The sequence below is a fragment of the Schistocerca gregaria genome, chromosome 3 (genome assembly GCF_023897955.1).
Source record: "Schistocerca gregaria isolate iqSchGreg1 chromosome 3, iqSchGreg1.2, whole genome shotgun sequence".
Classification (NCBI taxonomy): Eukaryota; Metazoa; Arthropoda; class Insecta; order Orthoptera; family Acrididae; genus Schistocerca; species Schistocerca gregaria.
Window position 1 is genome coordinate 565,739,494 of NC_064922.1, and position 14,109 is coordinate 565,753,602.

The following is a 14,109-nucleotide window of genomic DNA, read 5'->3' on the forward strand; positions in this document are numbered from 1 at the left end:
GATGGTGCCCTCCTCCTAGGAAATCGTTTTTCCAGATGTCTTCAGTGTCAAGCGTGAAACAGGAAACTTGAGCTAAACGCGAAAAAATCAAAAGAAATTCTAGTATCCACATCGTCGATTACTACGTAATTAAGATACCGTCATATGGAGTATCTCGGAAAAAACCTAACTGTCTCGAAGAATATTTGACTAATGGAACCAAATATGCTATCGTGAATGGGGAATGTTCCACTGAAACTAAAGTTACATCGTGTGTGCCCCAACGAAGTGTAACAAGACCTCTGACGTTGTTAGTATACAGAAACGATTTATCAGATAGATTAGCGGCCTTAAAAGACGATGCAGCTGCCTAAAGAAAGGGCAGCCGCTGGACGATAGTAAGTAATTTCAAAAAAGTCTTGAATAAAATTTTCACTTGGTATAATGAGTGGCAGCTCACTTTAAACGTGGATAAATGCATGGTAAAGTCTATGACAAAGAGAAACAACTGTATTGTATCTGATTACAAGACTAGGGCGAATATCGTGAGCACGTGATATCTTATAAGCATGTAGCGGTAATACTAGGATGCGATATGACGAGGGACGATCACGTAAAATCAGTATTAGGGAATGGCGAATGGTAAACTTTGGTACGCTAGAAAGGACGTTGGAAAGGTTGTTGTACGTGTGACGGAGATCACACACAACTCACTAGCGTGACAAACTCTGTAACATTCTTATGAAGCAGGCACAGCAAGAAACTTCGACCAAATTCAGGTAATCGCACGCGGTGCCATGATCGTAACAGGTTGGTATAGCCCATACGAAGGTTTAAGAGAAATGATAGGGGATCTGAAATCGGAATCTTTCGAAAGAATACGATGTAGCTCTAGCGAAACTGTGAACGGTAAATTTAAAGAACTTGTTTTGGAAGACGACGGCACGTATGTTATGCTGTCACCAACGTATATCTCGAGTAGGGATGGTTAGAAAAAGATGAGACAAGTTAGGATACTTACGTGGGCATACAGACCGGCCCTTTTTGCTCGCTCTGTACGAGAATGGGAAGCAAGTCGATAAAACTGATACGATGTACAGTCCACCAGGCACTCGGCAGTGACTTTCGGAGTAATTGTACATAAGGAGAAATTAATTCCACGAACAGTATGTTCTCGATGGCATCCGAATATCGTATGAGAAAACAGTGAAAAACTTGGGTGTAGCTTCGGATGAGCTCTTCAACTGGGCAGAAAATACTGTCACTATGTGCAGGAACATCTCCGCTGGCCTGAATGCCGTGTAGAAGTTTCGAAGTTTCGGAACATATTTTCACAGGCTCTGTAACGTACAATCGGGCAGTCACACGTTCTGCCGAACCTCCTCTGTTGCGATGTGAGCCAACAGAGAAACTGTATACGATTAGAACTAACCATGAATACCTGTATACGTTTAATCTGCACAATTCGTCTGTTTGTGGCCATGTCTGTGCTGCATACGCCCGGTTAGGATGTTTGCGGGGAGACAAACGTCTATTCATAATCGCAGCATAAGGTCTCACTTATCTAGTATTCTAGAGTACCTCATTACGGTTCCCCGAATGTTATCGCATATGCCTATACTTTCACTACCGTCCGGAGTGGCCGAGCGGTTCTAGGTGCTACAGTCTGAAACCGCGCGACCGCTACGATCGTAGGTTCGAATCCTGCCTCGGGTATGGATGTGTGTGATGTCCTTAGGTTAGTTAGGTTTAAGTAGTTCTAAGTTCTAGGGGACTGATGACCTCAGAAGTTAAGTCCCATAGTGCTCAGAGCAGTCTGAACCATATTTTCACTCTGTCAAACTAGAGGAAATGCTCCCATCTTCTACCCTGTACTCTTCTTTCTCTTTTCATTTCCCAGCAGTGACGCTACCTTCACTAACTGCTTTTTTCTAGGCGCTCAGTCCGGAGCCGCACGACTGCTACGGTCGCAGGTTTGAATCCTGCCTCGGGCATGGATGTGTGTAATGTCCTTAGGTTAGTTAGGTTTAAGTAGTTCTAAGTTCTAGGGTACTGATGACCATAGATAGTGCTCAGAGCAATTTGAACCATAACTGCTTTTATCACGGACCTCTTTATCCTGCTCGTCTGGCTATTCCCTTATATCCACTATTGCTCCCGCTCATTGTTTAAATGTACCTGCCTGCATCTTGTTTTATTGTTGTATTAGTGAGCCCGGAAACGATTCGCAATTGCTGAATACCGGTAAGTGTGGGAACTGCGTATACGACGTAATCTCCTTCTCTCCCCTCCCTCTGTCCATCTTCTCCTCCCTCTCACTTCGTCCATCTACTTCTATACCCCCTTTAAGACTAAATCTTGCCTAATATCACATGTATGTTGTATAAAATCATCTGTCTTATATCAATTGTATATTGTATAAAATCACCATACGGTTATATAAATATACCCCCCTTCTCTCTCCACCGTCTCCTTCCCCCTTCTCACTGACCTCGACCGTTGTTATTGCCAATGAAACCTAGAGTTGGGAAATGAAGTCGCTTAAAATAAATGGATAAACTTGTTGGGATAGCTGGTATACGGTATATGGGAGACCTCTCCAGGTGTTGGATCTGTGACGCTAGTAGTGGGTAGCACTATTCTAATAGTAAGCCGATAAGCCACAAATCTAAACTTCTTGTTTCCTGTTAAAACCGGCTGCGAGGAAGAAAAGAAAACAGCACGTAGCTGTGTATACATTTGCTGTTTAAAATTATATATATAAGGAGAAAGAATACGTATGGGGGAAAAGTTCGTCTAATGAAGCTTCGTGACAGATTAAAACTGTGTAGCGGACTGCGTAGATTGGAAACAGCGCACTCTGCTCCAGGGTGGAAAATTCATTCTGGAAATTTATTGTTTAACTAACACCTGTGGATGAGTTCACAAACGGTTAGTATCGTGAGTACGTAGGTTTGCAACTGGCGATCCCACGGAAACAAGGTAATTAAATCAATATCCTGCAACACCCGCGCTATGCCGTCTGTCGGTACTGCCGCCCCCGCACATGGTGGATGCGCCTGCCTCCGGCCAGGCGCTGTCCCGGAGGCGACCTTGAGCGTGCCGGCGGCGGTGGCGGGCTTTCTCCTGCCGCGCCGGACCGGGCCGGCGCTTTCACCGGTCGCTGCCGCACGACCCCAATACCCGCCACACGGCCAGGTCTGGACCCTCTCAGCTAATGGCGGCTGGGTTCCTCGTTACCAGCCTGTTCTGGGCGCGGGGCTGTCGCACTTGCGGCGCTTCACTCGTAAAGAAGCGGCACCTAAGCTACGAATAGCAGCGCCTCATTCCTCTCTACGTCTTACCACGTACGAGAGATTCCGTTGGCTGTGGCACGTGGACCCTGAAGTCTTCGCTTCGTATGAGGGCAGAAGACTTCATGTATCAAGAGACATGCAGCAACTTTTCGAAAGTTATAAATGATTATGTATTTCAGTATAGTTCTGCAGCGGGCCGCGCGGTATTAGCCGAGCGGTCTAGGGCGCTGCAGTCATGGTCTGTACGGCTGGTCCCGGCGGAGGTTCGAGTACTCCCTCGGGTATGGGTGTGTGTGTGTTTGTTTGCCCTTAGGATAATTTAGGTTAAGTAGCGTGTAAGCTTAGGGACTGATAACCTTAGCAGCTAAGTCCCATAGGATTTCACACACATTTCAACATTTTTACTGCGGCGGAGTGTGTGTTGATATGAAACTTCCTGGCAGATTAAAACTGTGTGTCGGACCGAGACTCGAACTCAATTACTTTGCCTTCCGTGGACAAGTGCTCTACCATCGGAGCTACCCAAGTACGACTCACGATTCAGTTCCGCCAGTATCCTGTCTCCTACCTTCCAGACTTCACAGGAGCTCTCCTGCAGACCTTACAGAACTTTAGTATAGTTCCCATTTAACATTGGAGAGGACCAGTTTCGACTGTTATCGGCCATCATCTAACGCAAAAAAAAAACGAAAAAAAACCTCAAATATATAAGAAGACCAGTCTCACAAGCTGAAGCTGTTTGGTACTTCCTGGGGAGTCCAGTGACTTTTGTATCGGAGTACATTACGAAAGTCAATGCTTGGTCACATAATATTATTACTAATACACTACAACGTGACGCTGCTAAAAAGTTTTGGATCTGGTGATGGCTGCAAAGCCGAAAACGACAATCAGTTTTAATAAAATATTATGTGACCAAGACATTGACTTAATACGAGGGCTGTCCAGAAAGTAAGTTACGATTGATCGCGAAATGAAAATCACAGTAAAAATCAGAAATGTTTCATTTGTAACAGTTAGCTACACCTTTCAGCTACTTCTCTACGTAGTCGCCGTTCTGACTCAGACATTCGTCGTAGCGTTGTACCAACTTTCCAATACCCTCATCATAGAAGGCAGCCGTCAGTGCTTTCCGCCAATTCTCTACGCTGGCCTAAAGCTCGTTGTCTGTGCCAAAATGTTCTCTTCATAGCCAGCGGTTCGTTTGAGCAGAGATGAAACTCAGAGGGAGACAATTACGTGCTGTATTGTGGGTAACCAAACATTTCCAATTGAAACGATGCAGGAACATCTTCATTGCCCCTGCAGAATGAGGCTGAGAATTGTCTTGAAGATGAAACAGCACGACAGTTATGTAATGTTGGTTGTTAAGCTTCAGGGGAAAATTCTCACCAGGCCCTCGTACTTTGCGGGAGACACTATTTTCTATAACATCTTTACGCGTTCACTAAGAGCTCAGGAATGAAAAGAGTGACATAATTCTACCTAGAGTCATACTAGAGACACTGGCCAACATATCTTTGCAAAGCTTTATCGGATTTTCACAGTCGTTTCCATTTCGCGACCGATCGTAACTTACTTTCTAGACAGCCCTCGTATATGCAGGGTGTAACGGGTGTAAGTGTAGATATTTTTATGTGTAGTACTTTAATATGTATGCCGATCAGTATCGGTTTTTTTTATCTCTGCATCTAAGATTCTTCCTCCGAACACGTCACATAATTTACTATCTGATGTCTTCTGCATAGTCGTAACAGCGCTACTAAGTGCATGAAGGTTGTCAGCAGTGCAGATTAACTGTTTTGCATCCAAGAATCCAGACTTCTACATCGGACCTGTTACCCATGAGAAAATAAGCATTAATGCCTTGCTCTGGCCACATGTGTTTGGAGGTACTAACCAACCTGAAAACATATTACTACTAGTAGCTATAATTATTAGTCTGCAAATGAAGTAATTACTGAGGTAATGTTATTCAGTACACTGTCATCAGTCACCAATCAAAACATATGCTCTTCTACTGCTAAAACCCTGCATATACAAAGAGTGGCCAGAAAAGTCTGAAAAGCTTGTAAGGGAGTTACAGGGCAGTTGTGCTGAGAAACAAGTGTTAGGAAATAAATTCATGCGTTCCCTCTTTTCCGAGTTATTTAGCATTGATATTAGCCAAACAGACTGTTGCCCGCGCAAATTCAAGTGGGCAGCCAGACACAGTGTCAGTTGTTCTCACTGCGTGGATGACAGCGCACGAGACTGCTGCTCAGCGTTTGGCTCGGGTTAGATCCTAACTACCGTCTCTCGTCCAATTTTTTAATCACTCTCTTATTCGGTTTTAGGAAACCAAACGAGGAAAGCATTTGGCGACACCGTCTTTGGTGAACAACGCACAACGGCCTGATTGGCTAGCTTCAAAGCCAATTAGCTCGAAAACGGTGCAACATATCCTAACTTTTCCTAACAATTCTGTCTTAGCACAACATACCCTGCAACAGCTTTACAACCTTTTCAGATTGTTTCTGGCAAACCTGTACAGTGTCCCCCTTAAGACTCACGAGGCGCCTCTTTTTCTCTAATGTTTCGGCAGGTATTTGAAAATACATTTTGCTATGTGTAGCTGGAGCCAGCCCAAGCAAATACTGATTATCAAGTCATTCATGCGATGGTCAGCGTCGACGAAAAGCGTCGGTTTGTTTCCCGTTGCGAACAAAATGATTTTTAGAGAGGAGGTTTACGGGTCCACGCGAGGGAGCAGTCCCAAATTAGTGTAGTCCGATATTTTTTTCATCGATATGTATTGACAGGGACAATAAAAAAAGAAGAACAAGCAGTACTACAGCAGCTACCGAGCAGCGCTGATGCATGGCGGTAGCAGTCAGGGTGGGCCAGGGCAGTACTGTAGCTGTTGGAGTACTGGTTATCCTTCGTGTCCTACTGTACTTGTTAATACACCTTCATAAAAAATAATATCGCACTACACTAATATTGTACCACTCTTTCGAATGGGCACGTAACATTCTGCTTAAAAAGTGATTGTTTGTAAAGAGAAAAACCGAGGTTTTCCGTCGACACTGGGTGTCACATGACTGGCGTTTTGAGCCGTGGCTGACTCCAGCTACATGATGCAAAAACGAAACTGCAATTAGCTGCAGAAACACCAGGGAAAATGCCCCTGACGGCTGTTAGGAGAGACATCCTGTATAAATGGCGTGTTCCATTCATCTTAACCACCCCAAATAACTTGTCCAAGAGAAAAATAAAAAAGTGTGAAGTAAATACAGTTATCTAACAGATGTAAACAGGGATGCAGCAACCCGCATGATAGCCAGCGTCATTGCCTTTCTTCTGTTCTATTTCTCTTTACAGAGATATTAACAGCATCCTATATTTGTTGCTCAGGAATCTCTCTCCTCGAGCCCTGTTCGAAAACGTATCGCAGTATACCATTCAAGTAAACGTGACTTATTAAACAACTAAGACAAAATTGACTAACTCTCCTGTACTAACGCGCATGATTAGAAATTGAGTTAAGGTTTTTTATAAAAAAGAAAAGAAACAAATCGAAAATTCAAATTCCTGGCTAAATATTAATCCTGCATATTTTATTATATTTTTCCGTTAAAACACGGCTCCTTTGCTTTACACATGCAAAATTTTAGATTTGTACTTTAATAAATATGGCTGTAATTATTTTTTAAATGCATGTTTACATTTTCTGTTACTTCTCCCCTTAATTACCAACTTTCTCCTCTGAATGCGAAGTTATTTCGTTGGCACCCACATACATAGGGAAAAATGATCAGCATAATTAAATAAGGGATATCAGAGCTCGCACAGCAATATTTGAGTGTTCGTTTCTCTCGCGCGCTTTTCGAGAGTGAAACGGTAGAGAAATAGGTTGAAGGTGCTTCGATGAACCCTCTGCCAAACACCTAATTGTGAATTGCAGAATAATAATGTACTTGTAGATATAAATGTGGGCTTCTTTATTTCCTTGGTTGATAATCAATGTATTTTCGTCTACCGAATGTGGCACCGCAAAACACTAAAGTAATATCTGGCGGCAGCGACGGTTCTACCCTTCTTGATCATCTAGATGTAAATTGTTGGTAGCTCACATGGTGTCAAGCGAATATTGTGGTGATTTCAGCCGTAATCTTCCCTCAGTCTTCCTCAGCAAAGGAATATTAAAAAACGACGTGCCTTGCAAGATTTTTTATGTCTAGAATTGAAATCACGTCCATTTAGTTAGTTGCCCAAGACCCAACAGCTGCTTTCCAGAAACCGGTTGATATGGGCAGCGCAACGTCTTCAGGGACCCACTGTTACTGCTCACGTCGCGGAGGACGCCTCTCTCTCTCTATCTCTCTCCCAGATGAGTGATATAACACACAAAAGTGCGGGAATGAGGGAGAACATATACTGGTCTCACAATCTAAGAAAACTGTAGATTTTCAAAGACTAATAATGATAACCGTATTATTGCTTCTTACACACCCACTTCTTCAGATGACTTCCAGAAACAGCAAAAATAAAACAAACGAGAGAGATGTACACTCCTCTTTCGCAGTAACAGGAGACTCGTATAAAACATATTCTTGCCTTTTTATAAGTCAAAAGTGACTTTGTTGAATATTTGACACTGTTTGGCATTTGGACTACGCAGCTTTCTTACAAATGCGTCTGTTTCTTTAACTGGAGGTTGTGCTGGATCTCTCGTTTTCGGATGCTGGAGCACATATCACATGTCACTTACACGCATACGAACACAATGGACTGCAATGATAGTTTTAACTTAAGTATTGGAAGCAAAACGTGTCATCTCTGAAGAGAACATGATTTTGTATAAAATAATTCAAACGAACTGAAGACTGATCGTATTCATTACACTTAAAAATGATATTTTTGAGTCTCATTTTATTTCATTGACATTAGCAAACTTCACAACCGTTAAAATGAGTAAAATGTTTTGTCTTACGTCTTCGGGAATTACAGAAAAAAAGATTGCCAATGTCATCACATACTTATGAATTGAAGAAAGCTCCATTTTCAAAGTTCCTACAACTTGCAGTTTCCAGTAGAGAACTAGATAAGACAGGACAAAAAATTTGATAGGGAAATACAAGACCATTTTCTACGACTCTCAGTCAGAACTTTAAATTAGATTATCCTGTTCAACCTGAATAGCTGTGGAAGTTGCCATTTTTTTCATATTCACAAGATCATGGCAAATGAAATCAAATTGTCAGAAGAATCAACGAAGGTTTGAAACACAGGGCGTTGTTCTCTTGTTTTGACATCGTAGCTAACGAGGCTACAACATTGTTTTCGCAATGTAAAGGTTCACTTTCTAATCAAATTGAAGTCCATGTGATCCTGATGTGTGCAGCGATCGTTGAATATAGGCATTGGAGAAAAGAACAGCACTCTTTGGTGAAATAACGATCGATTCACTTTCTTTTGTTAAGTTCGTAGCCCTGTCAACAGTGGGGTTAACTGTATGCACCGCCACAGATCACTAACAAGTGAAAGGTCGATGGTACCTACCGTTGTATTAAGTGTTAAGGTTCAACCTGGAAGAATCACTGTTCAAGTGCAGGAAGAAATACTCCTTATTTTCCTCCAAGCGGGTGTTATTGGCCTAGTTTGAAACTGTGAAGTATTCATAAGTGAAACGAATGCATCAAATGTATCATATCTTTCTTGACGTATAATTTAACTCACTCTTCACGGTATCTCTATTGTTCTCATAAGTGGATAACACATTAGTGTAATCCATCGAGATGTTTGCAAATGCAAGATCAGCCTTGTCAGTACAACCATTGGTTTCTCGCGAAGAAAGTTTCTCTCAATTCTAACCGTAATCCTTTTCGAGATGTGAACACATTTGCTTTAGAGTTCCCCACTGGTGTTTGTAGAACATACCCTGTAGCGTTGTCGCTCATTCTGAATCTCAGGAGATTAATAGGTTTTTTTCTAACATTAGAAATTGTACGAAGAGCTTAAGTAGCCGAACTTAACTGTTTGAGAAGTTCAGTAATACGCCGTTTCCAGTTTAAGGTTTCATTAATAAGTACACCCAAAAATCTGGAGCTTTCTACACTATTTACTAACTCCTGCTCATGTACTACTTCAGTTATTGGTGTGACTATTTGCTGTATAGAACTGAATGTAGTGTGTTTTCTGTTTCAAAATTTAATGAGAGTCAATTTTCAGAGAACAGGTATAGGTGTTCACTTACTCAGCAACAGTACGTCGTATCCGACAAACCACTGCTGCCAAGACGTTTATTTGCGAGAATTAGTTGCTTGTTTCATTGTCCTCTACTCGTCCCTTTCGTTTGTATCTACGAGGGTTGGCACTTTAATAGTGGCAACTATTTATTTACTAAGTAGTCACCAGCATTGTGTATAAACCATTGCCAGCGATGTGGAAGTCGTAGGATACTCTTAGCAGTGCTAGTTGTGTTGACAGTTCAAGCGGCCCGCTCTAGTGCCCGACGAATTCGTCGGGCAATGGGTTATACACAATGCTGGTGACTACGTTGAAGGTCAGGAAAACTTTAAAACACGTATCGTATTTTGTACGAGCTGTAAACAAATAATTGCTACTATTAAAATTCCAACCGTCGTATATTACTGAAACACCAGGCACGGACGATTGTATCAAACTGGTGTGCGGCTCGCCACGTTACCTGGCGCCAGCTCTCCGTGGTGGACGGTTCCACGAAAAACAAGTACCGCCACCGAACGAGGCACGGGTGTTTCACCAGCACAGGTCGGGGGCAAGGACACGGCCGAATGAGAGCGGCAGCTGCTAATATAACCGTGCGCTCAGGCCGTCGCTGGTACTCAAGGGAGCTGACAACCAGATCGGCAGGTGAGGGCGCCTCCGGTTTGGGGCAGTGCTCTGGAAGCAGCAGAGCACAATCTGGGCCTTTGGTTCAGGCCGCCTTCAGGCCGCATGGGGTGGCCAACGGTCGTCCGGATTCCATGTGGCCTCTGCTCCGAGCAGCCGTTTTGTACCGGGGCTGTCGGCTCTACAACGCTCCGAGAACACTTTACTGCGTGGCGGCGCAGGTTCGAATCCTGCCTTGGGCATGGATGTGTGTCATGTCCTTAGTTAGGTCTAAGTAGTTCTACGTTCTAGGGGACTGATGACCTCAGATGTTAAGTTACATAGTGCTCAGAGCCATTTTTGAACTGCGTGGTGGAAAGTGTTATCACCAACTGTCACCACAGAGGAGATCTGCCGGTGTGGCCATGTCCACGTTCCAGTTGAAGTAGTGTGACACACTGGATTTCGTTCTGGCACACTGCCATCTCAGTCGAGTAAGAGAAAAGTGTGACCGATATACTCCCGAGCTGACACAGATTGTTGTTCGGAGCGTAGCTCAGCCGTGCTTGTCTTGCAAAAATACACACTGTTACGCGAGAAGAGCTATTGTATTCTTGACAATTTTATCGAAGGTGGGAATATGATACTGCGTTAAATCACAAGTAAATTGCGTTCTGGAGCCATTGTCATGTACGAAACTCATAATGGACTGGAGATCGAATTTCTTGAGAACACTGAGAGACTCCCTGTACCAAGGTACTGTAAATAAGAGTCCAACCAAACGGCTCAGCAAAGCTTTCTTCCTGACAAGATTAAATGTTAAATGTAAGGTAATAACGAGTAAGAATAGTTTTCTTTTTAACATTAAGAATTATTTTATTTTATCGATCTTGATTTGCTGTTGTTGACACGTTGAAATGAGTAAATAGAAAACTAGAGATTACTTATTCTATGACTTCTCTTAGTAGATAGGTTAAGGAGATGCAAACCCACGTTTATAGCATTTGACTGGAATACATACTTAGGAATTCTGAACGTAGAGGGACTGAAATTTAGGGAGAAAAAGGCTATTAACAACTTGTACAGAAACCAGACGGCAGTTACATGAATCGAGGACCATGAAAGGGAAGCAGAGTCTGAAAACCGAGTGAGACAGTGCTGTATTCTACACACAATGTATTTCAGTCTGCACACTGAGCAAGCAGCGAAGGTAACCAAGGAAAAATTTGGAGAAGGAATTACACTTCAGGGAAATAAATAAACACTGTAACAATGAATACATTTTAAAGTGTTAGGGAGTATTTTCTGAAGGTATTTGTCTGCAGTGTAGCCTTGTATGAAAATGCAATATGCACCATTAACGATAAACAGTTCAGACAAGGAGAGAATATAAGCTTTTATAATGTCAAGAATGATGAAGATTAGATGGGTAGATCTCGTAAGTAATGAAGAGGTACTGATTGTAACTGATGAGAAAACAAATTTGTGGCACATACTGACTAAAGGAAGGGATCGGTTGATAGGACACATTCTGAGACATCAACTCCTGAGGTCATAGGTCCCTACCCTAGGCCTAACAGTACTTAATCTAACCTAAATTAACTTATGCCAAGGACAACACACACACCCATGCACGAGGGAGGTCTCGAACCTCCGACAGGAGGAGACGCGAGACATCAAGAGATCTTGAATTTAGTATTGGAGAGAAATGTATGTGTGTGGGAGGGGGGGGGGGGGGGAATCGTAGAAGAAAACCAAGAGATGAAAATAGTAGGCATGTTCAGAAGGATGTAAGTTGTGAGCCGGTCCGTGATCGATTGTCAAAAATCTCGAGCCGTGTTCGAGGCCGCGCTACCCTGCCACCTCGCTAGGCGGCGATAGAGTCGCGACTCTGCAAAATAAAGGCGCATTTACGGCTCTAGATCCCGTCTGCGAGCAGTGTTCTATGTGACGCCGGACGTATTGTGTGTCCACCGGCAAGTCTGTTGCTGTTGCTGCTGCTGCAAGAGCGAGGATCGTTACTAAATATTACGGCTAGCTTCTAAAGCCTTTTGGCTCTCTGTCAGCTGGTAAAACAAAGTGTATTTTCTGTTACAAATTTTCTTGGGCTCTTCTGGCCATAGCCCTTTTAGCTTTGTTGCTGGTTCTTGAACCAATATAATTGAATTTGCTTTTTACCCCAAGACTGGCTGCATAAGTTTCAAGCAGGTTTCCTTTAACTGTGCTGAATATTTGCCAGTGTACGTTTCGTAATTTTTTCAAAATAAATGTGTGTCCTATATTTAGCCTGTACCCGACATATGTTAATGTATACTGTGAAGACAGCGGCCAGCAAGGATTTGGGAGCTGTTTGTTTGGAGGCTGTGCTGTTCACGTCACTGTCATTTGAATTTTTTAACTATTCGAATTATTATTTGTTGGCAATTTACTGTTGAATAACTGTATATAGTTTATGTGTGTTTCTCTTGATTTTTCCATTGTCCGTCTACGGCGCAAATGAGCGTGCTTAAAGTTTTATCCACTGATACTACCAGTACTGTTCAGGTTGCAGTAGCCGTTAGGAGATGAAGAGGCTTGCACAGGATAGATTAGCATGAAGAGCAGCATGATACCAGTCTTCTGACTGAAGACCACAACAACAAAATAAACAGCACAACTATTAACAGAATTGTACATGTTGAAAATTACTTTCATACGGTTAAATTAGTAGTAATTTGAGCGGCTTAAGAACAAGGTGTGGCTTACGAAGTGTAGATACTATGCATAACACTGCAAAGCAATTCTTCGGCTACTCACAGGCTATACGCAGCTACTTCAGTGCCTTCTGACGTTCTTACCTGCAAAGAGAAACTAAGTATGAATGGCGTTTGGAATAGTTAAGGCTTACTGTACTTCTAATATAGTGATACTAGCGTATACGTGATCCTCAGAGTACAAACATTTGACATTTCAAGAAATAAAGGGATAAATTATGTTACATTTCTCATCATGAAATTTTCTCTTAAGATGACATATCTACACTACACGAAAACGTGGAGGATATACGAGTACATGATCAGTTTTTGGCCAACAGAGAGAAAAGGGATGGTGACGAACAAACCTCTCCGCAGCGTCTCATAGAGAAGGGCATGGGTGAACAATGGGTGAACAGTCCCCATGTCGATCGGCCTGTTGGATACGGACATTAAGTCTGGCGGACAGTGCGGTGCAAATAGAGATGAATATGGTTTGTTCCGGCGCCAGATTTTACCCTCTTCCTTATTTCATTATCATAATTCTTATCAGTGGTGCTATGCGAGATGAATTAGCTGTGTAGTTTTCACCCTGCTCCTCCTTTCATCAATATCATCAACCACACCGACACATTACACACATTCAGCAAAGTCACTTGCGCGAAATAAATCCTGAAAAGACACAAGGTAGGGCGTGAACTTTTTATTTCGACTTTCTTCGATTTCCTTAGTCGTTGTAGCGTCCCAAGAAGTTCTCAGGATCGCCCAATTATCCACACGCGTACCTCGTAGAGTGATACAACGTGGACACAAAATAAACAAAACATCTTGCATTAATAATAAAATATTTCTCTTGGCATGGTAGTCATGAACTGTTTATCAATCCTGTTCTGAACTGTGTCCTTGCGCGCTAACAGATTAACCAAAATCGAACTACTCTGTGGTAATGGACGAGCAGTTTGCTACAGCTGATACTTGCTTTCGGCCGGAAGGCGGAAAACGACTGCGTTTCTGGTCAGCCATACAGAAAATGTACAAAATAAATGTCGAGTGACCAGGTCCTCCCATTGGGTACACCGTTTGCCGGGTGCAAAACTTCCGGTTTGAGGCCACTTCGGCGACTTGCGCGCCTATGAGGATGAAATGATGATAACACAATACCCAGTTCATGAGCAGAGAAAATCTCCGATCCAGCTGGGAATCGAACTCAGGACTTTAGGATTGGCGTTCTGTCGTGCTGACCACTCAGCTACCGGAGGCGGACACAG

The 14,109-nt window shown here is 42.9% G+C and overlaps 1 protein-coding gene across 2 annotated transcripts in view; it reads right to left on the minus strand.

The window, feature by feature from the left end:
• LOC126354870 (patched domain-containing protein 3) overlaps window positions 1-14,109 on the minus strand; it is a 382,944-nt gene that overhangs the window by 261,475 nt on the left and 107,360 nt on the right. Inside the window, exon 3 of one of the 2 annotated variants that reach the window (XM_050004871.1) lies at window positions 12,906-12,946. The exons of the other annotated variant lie outside the window; for it this stretch is intronic. The gene's annotated coding sequence lies outside the window, so the exon portion shown is untranslated. The remainder of the gene's footprint in view (window positions 1-12,905; window positions 12,947-14,109) is intronic. 2 annotated transcript variants of the gene reach the window in all.